At 35.8% G+C, this 19,753-nt stretch overlaps 1 pseudogene; it reads right to left on the bottom strand.

Moving 5' to 3' along the window:
- Positions 1–16,895: 16,895 nt before the first annotated feature.
- On the bottom strand, positions 16,896–17,014 carry LOC118603537 (annotated as a pseudogene).
- Positions 17,015–19,753: the final 2,739 nt, after the last annotated feature.

The following is a 19,753-nucleotide window of genomic DNA, read 5'->3' as shown; positions in this document are numbered from 1 at the left end:
AAAAACATAGTACATATATTGTTCAGTGCTATTGTAGTTTGCAGGCGTCCACTGGGGGTCCTGGAATGTATCCCTCAAAGTTTAGGGGAGACTACTGCAATCTAATTTGTCATGTATCAACTTAACAGCAAGAATCATGACATTTTAACTATAAAATATTATAATTAGAGACATGTACTGCTCAGACCCCAGGGGCTAACACATTCTAAATTATTACTATGGTTAGGCATTTCTTGTGCATTCACAGCACATCAAGTACAGCATAGTATACAAGAAAGAATCCTCCCTATCATCAAAGAGCTTACAGATATCACCAGAGACTATTCATAAATTTACTACTCTATTTTTTTAGTACTAAAATGGTTCTTTTCTCTTTTCATTTTAATTAAGAAAAAGATTAATCCTAAGTCCACATGTGATGATAAACTCTATCTTTGAAATCATACCTCTCTAAAACAAAATTCCAATAATAACTTATTAACTGTATAACTCATTAACTGTTTAACTCAAAAGAGGTTCAACTCATTTGAACCTCAGTTGCAGAATTATTATGTCGATTATAAAAGATACTTATATGTAACTGTGTGTATGTATATATGTGTGCAGAGATGTAGGTACGTATATATATAGTCAATTATATGTGACATGTATGTAAAAGTACCTAGCAGAGTGTTGAACACACAGATACCCATTAATACTAGATTTTTGAGACAGTGAGTCAAAGAAAGAGGAAGGACACTGGAGCCGCAAAAACATAGGTTTGAATTTTAGTTTCTGGATAGTAAGTGGCCATGAAAATTTTGAATTTTTATATGTTTGACTGCAAAGCTATGTCTCTCTTTCTCTATTCTACACTTCAGAGGCAGAATAAAATGTTTAAGGAATATATCTGAGTCTGGTCAAGATGGTGGAGTAACTAAACACTGTGCTTGCCTCCTCCCATGACCACATTAAAACACAACTAAATTATAAAACGATCGACCTGGAGAATCATCTGAAGACTAGCTGAACATAAGTCCTATAACTAAGGATATAAAGAAGAGGCTACATTGAGACCAGTGGAAGGAGCAGAGATGTGAAATGGGTTTCCCCCTACCTGTGTTTGGTGGTTGAACACTGAGTGGAGGACCCCCTGGAGGAGTGAGGGGTCCTTGGCACACACCGGGCTCCCTAGCCCAGTGTTCCAGTGCCAGGAAGAGTAGTCCCCACAAACTCTGGCTGTAAAAATTAGTGTAGATTCCAATAGTGTGGATGAGATGGCAGGCAGCTAGAAACCCAGACCTCCCCTTAATTGGCCTGCACACAGACTCACTCACCTGCAGCCAATCACCCTGGACTCTGGCAGAGGGACAGAAGCTCGGGAAGTACCAGAGACATACAGTGAAGGACTGAGTTGTGTGGCTTCAAGGTGAGAGCTGGAAAGACAGCTGCCATTATCCTTGTGTTGAGCCCTTCTGCTATGTGAGCCTACAGGTTGATGTCATCTTGCCTGTGTTGAGCCCTTCCCCAAAATGGCAAAATATGAACTGCATTGGCCTGATGAAATCTGCTGTCTCCAACCCTGTGACTCACTGGGTCCCTACCCCACCAAACTCACAAATTGCTGAGAGATTATCCATGGCTAGGTAACCAGGCCCACCCTGTCCTCTCCAAGAAGTTCTTTCTACCACAGTCAACAGGCCTCCAGTCACAGGCAACCAGTCCTAGCATGAGCTGAAGTATTTCTTGGGGGGAAAAAAAATCTTAGGGGTTTGTAGGGCTGAAGAGAGAGGCGGCTAGCCTCAGTGTGATCTGAGATTTTTGCGAGTGGCTACAGGCTCAGCACTGGCATAAAATCTAAATTGACACTAAACTGTAAGAAATGGATAAATTCCTAGAAACATATAGTCTTCCAAGACTGAGTCAAGAAGAAACAGAAAATCAGAACCGACCAATTATTATCAAGAAAAATCAGTAATCAAAAAAACTCCCAACAAACAAAAGTCTTGGACTGGATGGCTTCACGGGTGAATTTTACCAAACATTAAGGATGAATTGATGCCTATCTTCCTCAAACTATTCCAAAAAATTCAAGAGATGAAAACCTCCCTGGCTAATTTTATGATGCCATCATTATCATGATTCCACAACCACAGACAGTGCAATACACACACACACACACACACACACACACACACACACACACCAATATCCTTGATGAACACAGATGCAAAAATCCTCAATAAAATATTAGCAAAGTGAATTCAGCAAAACTTAAAAAAGAGCATGCATCACGATCGAGTTGGATTTATTCCTGACATGCAAGGTTGATTCAATATCCTCAATCAGTTAAGTTGATATACTATGTTAACAAATTGAAAGATAAAAATCATATGATTATATCAATAGATGCAGAAAAAGCATTTGAAAAAATCCAGCATCCATTTATGATAAAAACTCTCAGCAAAGTGGGACGAAAGGGAACATACTTCAACATAATAAAGGGCATATAAGACAAATGTACAGCTAACATTATACTTAATGGAGAAAAGCTAAAAGCATTTTCCTTAAGATCAGCAATGAGACAGCATATGCAACATAGCATTGGAAATCCTAACCACAGATATCAGACAAGAAATAAAAGGTATCTAAATTGGAAAGGAAGGAGTAAAAATTATTTGCAGATGGCATGATACAATATACACAGACCTGAAAGATTCCACCAAAAAACTATTAGAACTGATAATTCAGTAAAGTAGCAAAATAAAAAGTTAACATTCAAAAACTGATTGCATTTTTATACATAAATAATGAACTATCAGAAAGAGAAATTAAGAAAACAAACTCATTTACAATTGCACCAATAAAATATGTAGGAATAAATTTAACAAAAGAGGTTAAAGATCTATACTCAGATAATTATGAGTCACTAAAAAAAAAACAAAATAAAGATACAAATAAATAAAAGCATAAATTATGCTCATGGATAAAAAGAATTAACTTCATTAAAATGTCCATACTACCCAAAGCAATCTATAGATTCAATGCAATCCCTATCAAAACACCCATGGCATTTTTTACAGAACTAAAACAAATAATTCAAAAATGTATATGGAATCATAAAAGACCATGAATAGCCGTGACAACCTTGAGAAAGAAGAACAAAGCTGCAGGTATCACACTATCTGATATCAAAGTATACTGCAAAGCTAAAATAATCAAAGCATCAAGGTAGTGGAACAAAAACAGACACATAGATCAATGAAACAGAACAGAGAGACCAGAAACAAATTCCCACCTATATGGTTATTTAATCTATGACAAAGGAGGCAAGAATATATACAATGGGGTAAAGATAGTATATTCGATAAGTGGTGTGGAAAAACCAGACAGATGCAAGCAAAAAAAAAAAAAAAAAAAAAAGAAAAAGGAAAAAAAAAGAAAGATATGGGCCACTTTCCTACACCATATACAGGAATAAACTCAAAATGAATTAAAGACCTAAGTATAAGACTTGAAACTATAAAACTCCTAAGAGAAAACACAAGCAGTAAACTCTCTGACATTGTTCTTAGTAGTATTTTTTTTCTGATATGTCTTCTTGGACAAAGGAAACCAAATAAAAAATAAATGTGACTCCATTAAACCAAAATGTTTGTACAGCAAAGAAAACCATCAGCAAAAAGAAAAGACAACCCACTGAATGGAAGAAGATATTTGTCTATGATACCTCTGACAAGGGGTTAATATCTAAAATTTATACAACTCATACAACTGAACACATTAAAAACAAACAATCCAATTAAAGAATGGGCAGAAGACCTGAACTTCTCCAAAGAGGAAATACAGATCATCAGACATTAGAGTCTCATAAGGATTGCTCAACCTAGATCCGTCCCTTGCATGCACAGTTCACACTAGGGTTCAAGCTCCTATGAGAATCTAATGCTTGATGATCTGAGGTGGAGCTGAGATGGTGATGCTAATGCTGGGGAGTGGCTGCAAATATAGATTAACATTAGCAGAGAGATTCAACTGCACAGAGAGCATGATAAATCAACTGCTTGCAGACTCATATCAAAACCCTATCAGTGAGTGGAGAGTGACAATTAAGCTTCATCTGGTGGTAGGCTTTATAGCGTCAAGTGAGTTGATGTACTTCAGTTGTACAGCTGCAACTAGTGACAGGCTTTAAGTCAGAATCCAACACTTATTTCAGTCCATGCATGACCCATCCATTATTTTATTCACCACTTCTGTCCTTGCGTCTTTTCTACACTGCACACTTCTCTCAGTCATGGTTTTGGTAAGCCCACAAACTAATTCCAGACAAAATGAGTAAAAAGCAAATGTCACTGGAGAGCTTCTTTGAAAAGGGGGGAAGACCCAATGAGGAGACAGCAGAAGACTCTAAGAATGCCAACAAAAAGAAAGCTGCATTGAAAAGAAAACACTAAGCTATGGTACATATATACAATGGAATATTACTCAGCCATAAGAAGAGATGAAATGCTGCCATTTGCGACAACATGGATGAACCTTGAGATAATCATGCTAAGCGAAATAAGCCAGACTGAAAAAGTTGAAAATCACACAATATCACTTATATGTGGGAAATAAACCTAAAAGCAACAAATGAACAGGACAAACAGATTCAGGGACATGGACAGTGGACTAGTGGTTGCCAGAGGGTAAGGGGTCGGGGAAGAGGGAAGAGGTAGACAGGATAAAGGGGGTCGAATTTAGGGGTTTGGGGGAGGGTGAAGTGGGTAAAGAGGATCAAATATATGGCAGCTGAAGGAAACTGGACTCTGGGTGGTAATCACACAATAGAATATATACATATCAAATTTTAATGTACACCTGAAAATTATATAATTGTATTAACCAATGTTACCCCAATAAACTTAAAAATAAAAATATACCAAGAACCCTACTTAAATTACGGGTTCATTCCAATGGGTGATTCACATTAGCTACTCCTGTGACTGACTATCCAGCGAAGCCATGACAACTTCAAAACTGTTTCACCACATAAAGACCAAGCACCCTGAATTAAAAGACAAGCCTTTGGAGTTTTTCAAAAGTAAAAAAAATGTGAGCACAATGAATAGAAGCAATTACTGAAAGCCATTACTTCATCAAATGTGTCTGCACTGAGAATATCATTCTTAGTGAAAACCACATTGCTAAAGCCAAGAAGCCTTTAACTATTGGTGAAGAGTTGATCCTGTCTGCTGCTTAGGACATTTGTCATGAACTTTTAGGAGTTCCAAAGGATGGCACATGCTCCTCTTTCAGTAAGTACCATAACTAGATGAACTGATGAAGAAGTAGATGATATTGAAGCACAATTGTTAGACAGGATTAATAATTCTCCATGGTAAGTCTCCGGGTTAATGAGTCTGCTGATGTTGACAACAAGATAACAATGCTTGTTTTTCAGGAGAATGTGCATGAGGATATGTTATGTGCACTCGTGTTGTCAACTAACACCAAAGCTACAGAACTATTCAAGTGTTTGAAGGATTACATATCAGGAAAACAATAGGTCATTTTGTGTCGGTATATGCACCAACGGAGCAGCTGCCCTGACTGGATGGCATCTTTCTGGTTTCACTATTTGGGTCAAAGAGGTTGCTTCTGAGTCTACGTATTGTGTCATTCATAGAGAAATGCTGACTAGCCAAAAAATGTCACCTGTACTTAACAACATTATGCAGGATGTGATTAAATTATCAACCACATTAAAGTACATGACCTTATCCATAAAGGGGTAGCTCTGTGCGGAGGGGGACACAGAGCACACACATATTCTCATATACAGAAGCGAGATGGCTTTCGAAAGGGAGCTCACTGGCCAGAGTTTCTGAGTTACGAGTACTGCTCCAGAGATTTCTTTTAGAAAAACAGTCACCACTGGCAGCACATTTCAGTGACACAGAACGGGTCACAAACTTGCTCGCTTGTGTGACATAGTCAACCTGCTTAACAAACTCAATCTGTCACATTAGGGGAGAATGACAGCTGTGTTCAAGTCGGCAGATAAAGTGGCTACATTCAAAGCCAAGCTGGAATTATGAGGTGGATGAGAGACTATTGGGATTTTTGACATTTCAAACATTAGCAGAGATTTTGAAAGAGACTGAGCCAGGGCCTTCTTTCTCCCAGCTGGTGTATGATTACCTATCTCAGCTTTCAAACGAGTTTAAGCATTACTTCCCAACCATAAACAATCCCCAAACTGGGAATGGATCCATAACTCATTTGTGAACAAGCCAGGTGAATTGACTTTGTCCGTGCTAGAAGAGGATCAACTGCTTGAGATCACAAATGACGGTGGCTTTAAAAGTGTGTCTAAGACAACTTCAAATCTCCATAAGTTCTTGATTCAAGTCAAGGCAGAATATCCTGAGATTGCCACAAAAGCACTGAAAAGCCTGCTTCCATTTCCAACATTCTATCTTTGTAAAGAAGGGTTTTCTGCAGTGACAGTAAAACTGGACATAAGCAAAACACTTCAAGAATCACTGTCCCCCATCACCCTTAGATAGGACTTGCAGGAAAACAAGCTCAGGCCTCCCACTGAGTCTGCATTATGGTGAGCTGTATAATTATTTCATTACATATTACCATGTAAAAATAATAATAAAGTGCACAATAAATGTAATGCACTTGAATCATTCTTAAATCATCTCCTACCCACTCTGTGGAAAAAGTGTCTTCCACAAAACTGGTCCCTGGTGCTAAAAAGGTTGGGGATCACTGATAAATGTCTAACCGCTATACTGTACAACTGAAACTAATATAAAGTAATATTGAAGATCAACTCTAATTAAATTCTAAAATAAAAATTTTAAAAATTAAAAATGAAAATTAAAAAAATGTCAAACTAATTCCAAAGGAACCACATAGAATACAGAGAAACTTGGTGATTTATGTACAAGGTGGAGAAGCTCTGGTTAACCTCTTGCTTAGCTAGGGTTTTAGCTAGCTCAGATAATGGTTATGCAATGTTCTCAGTGGTCGGCTCACTTATCAATTTCCATTTAGCTTCTCTCCATGTCATTCAGGTATTGGTTTGCAGAGTGGCTTAAAGATCTCTGAAGGATGTAAAATTGAGGATGTTCTTCCTTTTTGGGATTAGTGAATCAATTATTGTTAAAAGTAATAGCTTCTCCTCAGGGAAGCCCTTCCTAGATTTAACCATTTACAACTGGAACGAATCATTTGTATTTCTGGAAGGCATGGGACTTTAACTCGTTTTCACTGAATGCATTCATAGGTAAGGCTGTTCTCTGCTGGTAATCTGTCTGATTTTATTTTTAGATGCAATTCTCTGTTTTCTTTATTACACATAATACCCTTGGGCTGATATGTATTTGAAGCAATATGCTATTTGTCCCATGAGAAAGAAAAGGGTACAGATAGGCCTATTTTCCAATAAATACATCACAGATTCCATGGTGCACCTGAGATTGGCTGGGCCTCCTCACTACATAAAGAAAAGGGGTATAGGAAGACAGAATGGCAACCTGACAGTTCATTTGTCCCTCTCTTGAGAGATAGGAAGCTAGAGAGAGAAAAGTATAGTATCCTTCAAGACAAATAAATCAAATTTCCAAGTTAGACCTCATCTCCTCTTCCCCTGGGTCTACTTGGGCAAAATAGTCCTCCTCTGTACCTGAGTTTACCCATCTATAATAAAATCAGGATAATATATAATAACCCTGTATGAAAATTAAACAAAAAAGTCAATGCATGTAGTAGCTAGCTCAGAACAGACACTCATTTACTCTCAGTTCTTTAACCTGTTATGTCTTTACTTAAGGTTATTAGAGGACTGGCATCATGAGTAACACTCATTGTTTTATCTATCTATCTATCTATCTATCTATCTATCTATCTATCTACCTACCTACCTACCTACCTACCTATCATCTATCTATCTACTGAAAACAAATCCTACAATGGTTTCTTTGTAAAATTGTTTTATAATAAATTTCAGAAAAGTTATACTTGTCCTGAGTCGATTCCGCATTGTACATGGGGGATAAAAAAGATTAGAATTAAAATATTGTGACTATTTACATGATTATGTTTTCAACAAAAATGAGAACAGACTTCTTGACCAGAAGTCATGTGCTGGCTCCTGTACTTAATGATTTCTGTGTTTCTGAGTCTTGGTTTTCTCATTTGTAAAATGGGTAAAATAATATTTGCTTTGTTTATATCCTATTACTTAGTACATGCAATTGAATTACCTATTACTTTGTTTCTAATAATTATTTCATTAATCTTAACATTTTATTATTATATGAAAATGGTTCATATTCATGAGGAAAATCTCTTCCTTTTTTTAGAACTTAAACATAACATTAAAATACTTGTGTTTTCCTATTTATCCCCTAAGATACATACACACACACACACACACACACACACACGCGTGCGCGCGCACATGCACATAAAGAGTAAAGTATATAGAAGAAATGTAATAGCTTAAAAATGTTTAATAATGCCTTAAATTTCGTGGAGCCTGTTATCTTCCTCTGCTTTTTAATATTTGAGATATTTTCATAGATAGATTCAACAAAATTAAGATAGCTATAACCTCGACTTTTCAAATGATTTCTTTTCAAATTCTCAAATTTATCCTACCAATGAGTAGGGGTAGAACAGGTAAAGAGATTAAAAAGTCCTTGGTTCCTTAATCCAAAAAGATGTTGATACTGAGTGGATTTGCGCTGGCTTGAACATTTCCTGATCACTGGCATGTGCTGGTCATGCTTACATACATTATTTCCTTCAGTGCTCACAACACTATTCAGACCAATGTTTTGATCCCCGTTTGTAAACACTGATGAGGACACTGAGGCTCAGTGGAGTGAAGTCACAAGCAGGTAATGGAACCAAGGTATCAACTTAGACTTATCCCACATTCTCCCTCTCTGTAGCCAGATAGGCTCACAGGCTAAAACAATCAATATTTGCCTCTGACCATTAGTTGGGCTAGAATTTAAACTGGCAAAGTACAGGGAGACCATTTCTGTCTTCACTTCTAGACTTCTCATCATTAGCTTCAATAAGGGAACCATTTTCAACAATGAATAACAAAATGCAGGATCTAATAGCTATTGCAGCATTTCAGAGACTAGTACTTGAACAAGGTTAAGAAGTCTTCCCAGCTGATAATTAATTAATGAAATATAAATTTAGGAAGAACACATTACATATTATAAATGTATTCTTTACAGCAATGGTCATTAGCTGTGGTCTTCAAAAGCCCCCAGTCACTAGTGTAAGAATATTCTAGGCTCTTTTTTAGAAATTCATATTCCTGAGCTCCTTCCCAAAGCTACTAAATCATTACTTTTAGAGGTGGATCCAGCAATTTGTCCTCCTGGTGATTCCAATGCTGGCAAGAGGTTGAGTTCCAAAGAGCTATACTTTACAAGTAGTGATAATATCCTAGGGCTGTACAACAACACTCACCTGGAGATCCATTTATTCAACAGGTATTCTGAGTCCTTGTTATTGATATGTCATCATATATAGCTAGACATTCAGAGCACACGGTACATATTTATAAGGGTAAGATAAAGTCCTGACCCCCAAAATGCTTGAAATCCAACTGGGGGGACAAGACTAATATGCGGCAAGTTTCACCTCAAACCTGTATTAATAAAAAAATCTAATATAGTAATATCTCATTAAGAATATAATGAAAGTGTCCAGAGAAAGGAGGTATAACTTTGTGGGATATTGTTATCAGACAATTCTCCCCAAAGGAGAAAAACAAATGGGATTAAAAACAGATAGATGTGAAGTTACATCCCAGCCATGTAGTAGCCAGGTAACCCTAAATAAATTAAAGTTCTTTGTTTCTCAGGTTTCTCATGTAATATAAGGGTTATATAGTGAAGATGATTATGATGAGGAAGATGATGAAGAATGACAACAATATAATTTCATGATGTTATAAGATGCACAGATACTTTGGAAGAGGGCTGACATAAAGCCTGTGCTTTATAAATTCAAATTCCTTTCACCCCTTTGCACCATAATTACTTCTACTTACTCCACAATCATTCCTGGCCAGGAAAAGTTAAGAGGGAGAGAGGGAGAGAGGGAGAGAGGGAGAGAGAGAAATGAAGAGGGGGTAGGAGAGAGGGAGTGAAAGTGAGAGGGAAGGAGGGAGGGAGGGAGGGAGAACAACATTATCATAAAAAATCAGTGTCTCATGATGTCCTTTGAGTACTTCTTCCAATGGCCAGTTCCCTTTATCTGAAGAACTCAGCGAAACACCTAACATAAGACCAGGTTTTCACTCTAGTTCTGCATAAATAAAAGGCAAATAAATGGATAATAAAGCTCTTTGATATTATTGTACTTTATATTTTAAAGTAGGAAAAAAGATATGTTTAACAAAGTGTAGACTAGCATGTTAATTATCTGCAAGAAGAGTTTGCTAAGAAGTGATGGCTAAGTTAATTCGTGTGAGGCACTGTAAACCAGAACAAAAGAGTAGTGAGTCTTCAGTACAGGCAACCCATTTTAAGCAGTCCATTCTTCAAAAAGCCATATTAAGAAAAGTAAAGATGAGGGGAAAGTGAGTAAGGATATTAATAATGACACTTTTATAGAATTGTATAGTTTTCAATATAATTTTACATACACTATTTCATAGAATCCCTTTATCTACCCTATGAGATAAATGGAGATATAGTCCCTGTTTAATGAGAATTATGAGGGTTGAAAAGTTTTCATTCTCTATAATTGTAAAAGGAGGGCCCCAACTACATGCAATCTTTCTTTTATGGGCTGCCATGCCCTGGACTTTAAGTTTCTTGATCACAGTGCATCTACCTTACATTCTTCTTATCTCTGAGTCTATCCTGAGAGGCTTTATCAACTGCTGGTTAAGTTCTAGCTTTACTCTGCAGCCACCCTCTACTCCACACCATAACTCAACGAAAACAGTAATGATTACAAAAGAGTAATCATCTTATCGTTTGCTCTTCTGCTGAGGTGAAGGGATTAGAGCTGAAAGGAAAGAGAAAAGGAAGAGGTAATCCTTACATAATGAGAAATAGGGAGGAGACAAGTGGAGAGCTGGGATCCTGCAGAAATCCTTTGCAGATTGCTGCATTTTGCTGTGTTGTTCCCATTTCTTTCTGTAAATAAATTGATCTAAATTTTTATAAAAATGTTAAGTGAAAATACTGCTTTTCTTTTATCAAAAGACTTTATTTCTAATACTGTTTTGTTAATGAAAAAGATGTTGGTAATACTACAACTCCATATTTATAATCCTTTAGATTTCATTTGACTTTTGTAACACCGTGAAAACAAACCAAGGTTCAGAGTAAAGGAATGGCTTTCTTCAGGTTCACTTAGCCTAAAAGCAAGTACAGCTGGCTCCTGAAGCCCCATATTCTTCCCATTATCATATCCCGCAGCTGGCATGCAGGAAACCTGTCATTATAATGACTTTAGACCAAATTAATCTATCTTCAGATAGACATGATTTATATAAAATTCCCACAAGGCAAATCCTGTCATTTTATATTCAGTTGAACAGGTGAGACAAACGTGTGATTTTATACCATGGAACAACCAATTTCTTACCATGAATGAAGCTGACATCAATTTCAAAGAAACAAAAGCAAGGAAGAAACAAATCAGGTTAGCCTGGCTGTTTACAAAGTGAGAATTGGAACCTCAACCACATGTCTGCAGACTGCTTTTGTGTCAGAAGACACTGGTTTGCAACATTTCCCCAAGCTTGCTTTCAATTATGAGCTGTTAATGACTACTACTTGGGTATCGTGTTTTCTTTTCAAGCATATTTTGTCTCAAAGATCTACTCAGGTTCTCCAAAACAGTCTTGTTAATAAGAAATATTATGTGAGCATCTTTAGAGGCAGGATAATGTCATGAAATATAGACTGTGGAGTCGAGCAGAACTGATTTCAAGTTCCAGCTCTGAGACTTTTTAGTTTTGTTATCTTGGGCATATCACAGAAAATGGACATAACAACGCTGATTCTGTAGAGTTTTATGAGACGTTCAAATATTTTTTTTCCTCCAATGCTTGTAATTATATTAAAAAATTCAGTAAATAATATTTATTTTATGCTTTATGTATCTACTATGCGACCATATCTGATAATAGAGCAAAATAAACATTTGTAGAATTATAGGAATTCCAGCTGTATGTCTTAAATGATTTAAAAGTCAGATACAAATCTTGGTTATCTATATCAAGCTCTAGTATTGGACCGAATGACTGGGATGGCAGGGTGCAGCCTGATTATAGAGGAAACTCTCATAGCTGAAACTGTCATCACTGCTGTTGAGTGCTCTAGCTGATATTTATAGCTTTATGATCCTGGGGAAAATACTCTATTTGTTCTGCCATCTGCAAGATAGCAGGGTGTGGTCTTTCCACCATACAGGATTTCGATAAAGAAGAACTCAGATATTATATGTGAAAATGTTTGTAAAGTATAAAAGTCTATTCTAATAGAGAAGCATCATTGCTACTGCCATGTCTTGTCCTCATGGTTGATCGTGTTTGCACATTATGAATCAGTTGTTTGGCTAGGAATGTAGATTTCACAACAATGTTTTTTTTTAAGCTTAGAATAAAGCAGATGATAAAATTAGAATGTTTGAGATCATCATGCAAAGATCATCTAAGAGTTTTTGTGGTTATTTGATTACTATGTTTGCCCCCTCCTCTGTACTCCCCGCCCCCATCCCTGAAGTTAAGTGTATTTGTTAACTCCTCAATTGTATCCTTTTCCCCATTCTAGTTAAGGAATGGTATAGTGAGAAAAAATCTTATTCTCACCATATTTCTGAATTTTTTAAACTTAAGCATATTTTGGACTAACTTTATTTTATGAGATTTTGCCACTGTTTCTTGGCTCAAGAAAGAGAAGAAATACTTGGGGTCTGTTTTCATATTTGTCATTTTATTTGTATGATGGAATTTGCCTCCAACCTTTTATATCTCACTGAACAGACAGAAAACATCCTAGACAAGTATCCCCAATATTGATCAAATATCTCTTATAGCACAGGTAAATTCAATTCATTTCAAAACCATGTATTGAGTATCCATTCTGCCTTATTCTATGCTAGTAGCAAATAAGAGGAAGACATGGCTCCCTGTTCTCAAGCAGTTCAGTATCTAGTTGAGGAGACAGATGTCTAGTAACAATTTTATGTGCTGAATCATTTAATACAGGTATACACAGTGGAACAGGAAAGCTCAAAAGATGGCCACCTATACCAAGGGGGCAAAACAGCCAAGGAAGGCTTCCTGGAAATTACACTCTTAAGCATCAGAAAAGCAAAAATAAACAAGACAACTTCTCAAAATGACTGATTGTATTTCAGAAAACAATTCAATCTTTACCTTCCTCATAGTATCATGACTTCCTACTTTTTTTTTATTTGTTTCAAGCCTAAAAAGTAACTATTTATCAGCCAACCTAGAAAAACTCAGTGTTGGATTTTATAAAATAGATGGCTATATTTTCTTAAGGCTGTTGAAAGAGGATTTGAGATGTTATTTCACCTTCCAAGTCGGAAAAAAAAAAAAAAAACTGGCTTATTTCACTGTATCTAAAAACATACAGTCTCTTAAGAAATCACTGTAAGTGTAACATCTTTCTCAGAGTATCATGTGTTACATGCCAAATAACAGTACTGCCATGATCTGCTATACAACTCTACTAATGGTTTTTTTGAAGTCATACACTTTTCTCTTATTTGGGAGTGGGGATTCCACTCTCTAATTTATAATTGAAGAAATTTGGTTAGATCAAAAGGAAAGAATGCACAGAAGCAAAAAAAATGTAAAAAGCATTAATATTAGAGTTATTGAACCATATTTGGAGTGGCCTTTCTCACTGCTGCTGTACAGCACAAACAGAATAAAGAAACCTGAGAGTGATTTGCCCAAGGTTGTTCAATGTGAGTCAAAAAGATTGGGTATTTAAATGCAAGGCAGAACTGACATTTTTCTCCCTTAAAAAAGGTATTTTTTTTATGTGATTGGTTTCAATCCCAAAAAGTAAACACAATCACATTTCATACATTTCAAGCAGCAAACAAGGCACAGCTGCTTCTCTTTAAGGGGAGGAGATATATTTATTATATAACAAATATTCAAATATGTTACTCAGTGAGAGTGTTGGGGAGACTGGTATGTCTTCCTTGGAACAAATATTGAGGGTAGGAAGAGACTCATGGGCAGAAGTAGAGATGGGTAGAAACAGGAAGCAAGAATGGAGTAGGAGGAATTGCCTCCGCTTCCTGCAATTTCCTAACCTCTCCAGGCTTTTTAGCTATTCCTCACCTGTGTCTAACTATTCTAAGTAAATGCTATATCCGCATTTCTCATCTAGTCCATATGCAAGGCCATGTAACCTCCTGGTTAAGAGCTCAGAATGTCCTGTTAAATAGCACTGCATTCAAATCCAAAAGTTATTTGGTATCAGTTTAAGGGCTTTTGGAAAACTAATTTACTTCTCTCAGTCGCAGGCTTTACCTACTGGAAAAACAAAAAGGAAATAATAGCATTGTTGCAGAGGCGGTCATAGCATTAAATGAAAGATTTCATGTGCTAGTGTACTGCCTCACAAGGATGAATAAATAGTAGAGAATGTTATCATTTTCATGGCATATATTGCATATATTGTTTTTCTTTTGCTTGTCTTCACTTAAAAAACGATGGTATTTTTTAGAACAGGCTCTAAGTAAAACTCGAGGTTACTTTGAAACCTTTCCAATAAGCTTTGTTACTAAATTCCAGTTCCTTCTCATCAAAGAATTTAGGGATAATCCTGAACCATCTGTGGTTCTGGGAGTTAATCTGCTCTGTTCAGAAATGACATTCCATTCCTCTGTATCTCACTCTTCTTCTGCCCCTCTTGTCTACCCTGTCATATTTGCTCCTTACTAGAGAACTTTATTCTTAAACTTGCATATTTTTCTGATTTTGTTGACTATTAATCCTTCACTATTGTGGAATCCTTTGTGATACTTTTCATGTGGTGTGGTTCACCCTATGGGGTCAGCATTTTTCAGTAACTGCAAAGAATTATAAGCCTCTTTCGGCAGGAAGAAGTTTGATTTGAAAATGGCATTCCCTGTGGAAAAGCAGCACCATGATACAACCTGTATAAGACCATGTAGCCTTCCTGGATAGACATAACTAAGGACATTGATATAATTGCTTAAATATTCAACATCATTTGAGTTGTCCACTTCCTTCTAAGCTATGCTCTCATGATTCCAAAGTTAGCAAGTTTTCACACATGTACAATAGGAGTCTAAGGGCAAAGTTTACAAGAAAAGTAAACAAAATCAGGCCTGGTATCACAGTAAAGCTATATGAAGATCAAATTGATTTTTTTTAAAAAGGCTGAATATAAGAAAATAACATTTGTGCAAATTATAAAGAAATATAGGGCTGAATCAGATAGGTTTAATAGAGAGAAAGTAGGGCTAGTATATAAACTATTAGTCAACATAGGTAAGAAAGAACATGGAATAAAGATGAAGACTGGCAGATAAAAAAACTAACTGGTCCTAAGAAAATTAGAGCTCTGAAAGGCTAAGGAGTTGGGGTCAGTGAATAAGTTTTCAGAGATAACAATTGCAGGTCATTATTAATGTTAGTTATGGACTGAGAAGTAATATGGAGAAGTGGCAGTTGTTATCATGAGGCGCTCGCAGGCCCCCAAGGCCCAGAGATTGTCCTGGAGCCAGTTAGAAAGAACCCCACCTTTATGGCTGGGTAGTATTTCATTATATATAGGTACCATTTGTAACATGGGTGGACTTTGAGAGCATTATGTTAAAAGAAATAAGTCAGATTAAAAAGAACAAGAACAATATGATTTCAATCATATGTGGGATACAAACAAAAAGAAACAAAATAAACAAAGCGAACTTATATAGATAGACAACAGAATGGTGGTTACCAGAGGAGAAGGAGGGTAGGGGATAGACGAAGAGGGTAAAAAAGATCAAATATTTGGTGATGGAAGGAGACTAGATTTTGGGTAGTGAGCATATAATAGAATACACAGCTGTTGTATTATAAAGTTGTACGCCTAAAACTTATATGATGTTATTAATGTTACCATAACACATTTAAAATAAAATTTTAAAAAAGAACCTTTTCTTGGTTTATCTTGCCTACCTCAGGTCTTAGTTCCTTACTAGAACTTATTCCCAATCTCACCAGTTTTTCTGTCTACTTCCCCACTCTTTCCGCTTGATTCAACCCCATGAGAATCAGTACAAAGAAGATAATAGTTAAATAGGATAATAGAATTAGAAAAAAAGTTTCCAATTATATCTAGAAGGTACCATTAATTGTAGGACACATGCTGATCCCAGAGATGCTCAAATGGAATATATTTGCATCCTAGAATCAACCAATTACTGCATTTTCGTCTACTCTAATTTCTAGGTATAAATTGAGGTCATGCCATAACATAAAGAATTTTGAATACTGCTTTTTCATTTGTCTCAACATTTTCTATTGGAATTGAAAAATTTTCAAAATCATAACTTTAACAACATCACACTCCATTATGTGGTTACGCCATTATTTATTTAACAAGCCTTAAATTATTGGGGAGTAGTTTTTTCCTAATGTTTCATTATTACAAATAGCGTCACAATAAAAAAATAATTTGAATATAAATGTTAATATTTGTGTTTGATGGTTTCCTTAAAAGAGATTCTCCCAAACTGAATTAGTTGATTGATAAGTATAAATATTTTTTAATATATATGCATATATTTTTTAGGTGAAGCAACCCTTGGTTGACCTCACAGATTACAAAGTCCTTGTCAGTTTACAATCCCTTATTTTTTATTTTTTACACCTACAGCACCTGATCTTCCCGGGTGGTCTCCCATCCAAGTACTAACCAGGCCCAAAACTGCTCAGCTTCTGAGATCAGATGGGATCAAGCTTGTACAGAGTGTCATGGCCGTAGACAATAAGTATAAATATTATTAAGACTTTATCTATGTATTTCCAAATTACTTGAAAGAAGTCATTTAGTTTGTACTAAAAAAGTAGTTTTAAAACCAGAGGCAATGAGGCCAGAAATCAGTACTTAAAAGCTCTTCCCAGAATCTAGATTTTACCAGAGAAGCCAGTACTTATTAGACCTACACTATCACTACCCAATCCATTTTTATTTCCCTTGATTCAGAATTGATTTCAAAGCATGTGGTGTTTCTAGATTGTTTCTACACAGCAGACTGAAGACGATGTCATGATATCTGTTCTCCAAAATGAGAAGGAAGTGTCCTGAAACAATGCAGCCTTCTCAGTTCCCTTCTCCTTAGACGAGTGGATAAGTTACTGGGCAATAATCTCAGTCCAGCTATGTTTTCACACATTCTCTCACCTTTAATGGACAATTCTCGGCTAGCCCAAAAGAATTGTTTATATATTTTGTATACGTGTAGGCCCTGCCACACTTGCTGATGAATGTGAGGCAAACAGACCAAAATAGTAATTGCTTTGCCATCCATACTGTTTGTTTTATTGAACTCGGCCCTTTATGAGGGTCTGACCAAGGAGGGCAGTAGAATGTGATCTGACCACGTTATAAAACCAGATAGGTTAAATTTAGGTTCATCACAAGATTGTGGGTTAGAATACGTAGATATTAAAAGCAACTCTCAAAGTGGCTTACCTCATTCAACCATGCCTTTTCAGTCCAATCAGTCCAGTGAAAATCCGATTTATCTAGGAAAGGAGAAATATAGAAACAGAATGAGTAGAGCATAAAATTGAAAATAAGATGTGTAATATAAAGCATGCAGACAAATTCAATTCTTTCAGTAAAAATAATCTCACACATAATTCAGAACAAAAATATAGTAAGAGAAAATATTGTTTCCATCAAATGACTCAAACACTACCTACAGAATTTAGATCCATGTTGAGTCTAGCCTTCAGAAATGACCTGATAAGATGAAACAATCATCATTTTAGAGTCATTTAATCTCTCTAACTTCAATTTTCTGAATGCAAAGAGTCACAGCGGTATCCTACCTCGTTAACTCAGGGAGGGGTCTGGCAAATGAATCCAGTCTAATTACAAAATGCCTCTGACATAGCAAGAGCAACATATATATATTCTTCCATGATTTGACTTCTCCAAAGGTATCACCAACATGTTGATGAGCAACTTTAATTCACACTATTATACAAGTGATGAGTCTAATCCTAAATCTGTAATCATATATTTGGGCATGAGCATTTTCCTCAGCATAAAAGAACTCTGAAAACATTTTGATACACTAAGATTCATATATTTTCTTAAAAATGTAATAGAAAAGACTTCCCTTTGCCTATGTTTATTATATTTTTCAAAGAAATGCATAATTAATCATAATTGATATGCCTTATTTTTATTCTTTATGAAAGGATTGAGTACAATGTCAGCAGAAACCCTATGATTCTTTAAGATTTTAGAACTTTACACCTTCAAATTAGTTTAATGACTTAAGATCATGTTATTTTAATAGCCCAACAATGTTAGATATTAAGATATAAATTCACATTCACAAAGGTCATGGTGAAAATTATTTTCATTTTTATGCATTTAAATTAGCACTGTAAAAATTTTTACTCAAATATACATAGTTATAACATTAATTTTTTTTTCAGTATCATTGTTCTTCCATGCTTTATGTAACATTTCAAAAGAAGACATTTTATGCTTTACTAGTTATAACACATATCAATGGTAATATTAGAAATCAATCTACATTAAGGTTATGTGAGAAGATAAACTGGCACAGGGATTTCTACTAGAAAGAGAAAATAAGTTTTTTTAGATTTGTAAAGGACACTGTGCAAGTTATAATCCATCCAGGTTGGCAATTTCCCAATACATAAATAAAAATGCTGATCATTAATCAATATGTTTTTATGATGAGTCTTGAATTTATTAAAGCCATCACCTAATTTGCCTTCCAGGTTCGAATTTATATTTACATATACTGACCAAACAAATGTCTCATTTTAAAATCATTCATTACAACCAAGAACTAATTTCTGATATTTTTTCTCCTGTTTCTTCGAAACTGGGGCTAAGGTAAGGGCTTTTGGAGATATCCTCAAAATGTACTACATATATTCTATCATAGCATGTTTCATATAATATGATGGTTGATAGTTTAGTATCTCTTTTTTCCCCCTACCACACTGAAGTACATAAAACTGGTTAACCACATCCTCATCACTGATGAGACAAAAATTATTTACGGGTATATTCAAAACCTCTCCATCTTCTCCTCCAAAGGAAACAAAATAAATGAAAAACATGTGGTTTTCCTCACTTAGATAACTCCTTGTCATTGTTATAACATACTCTTTCATTTGAACATAGGTTATTTTCAGATCAGTTTTGAGATTCTTGTAATGCAGAATTGGGATACTTGATAGAGAACACAGAACTAGAAAGTTAAAAGAAAAGGAGACGGAGCTAGGAAGAATAAGACCCAGAGAGCTGATTCTTGGCAGGAAAACAGAGGGTAGAGAAAATAAACTGTTTAAGTGGAGAATACACAACACGAGGTTAGTGCAGCAAATCTAGGGTTCAGCAGAATCAGAAGGTCAACAAATGACAAATAAGAGATAGAGAAAGAAGAGAAGGAGGAGAGTTAATTAGTTTGATAGTTTCTGGGCTAGTAAGAGACTCTAGGAATAAGAAAA

This window comes from Rousettus aegyptiacus, unplaced genomic scaffold (genome assembly GCF_014176215.1).
Source record: "Rousettus aegyptiacus isolate mRouAeg1 unplaced genomic scaffold, mRouAeg1.p scaffold_m13_p_5, whole genome shotgun sequence".
Lineage (NCBI taxonomy): Eukaryota > Metazoa > Chordata > Mammalia > Chiroptera > Pteropodidae > Rousettus > Rousettus aegyptiacus.
Note: the sequence above shows the minus strand (reverse complement) of the source record. Positions and strands in the feature narration are given on the sequence as shown.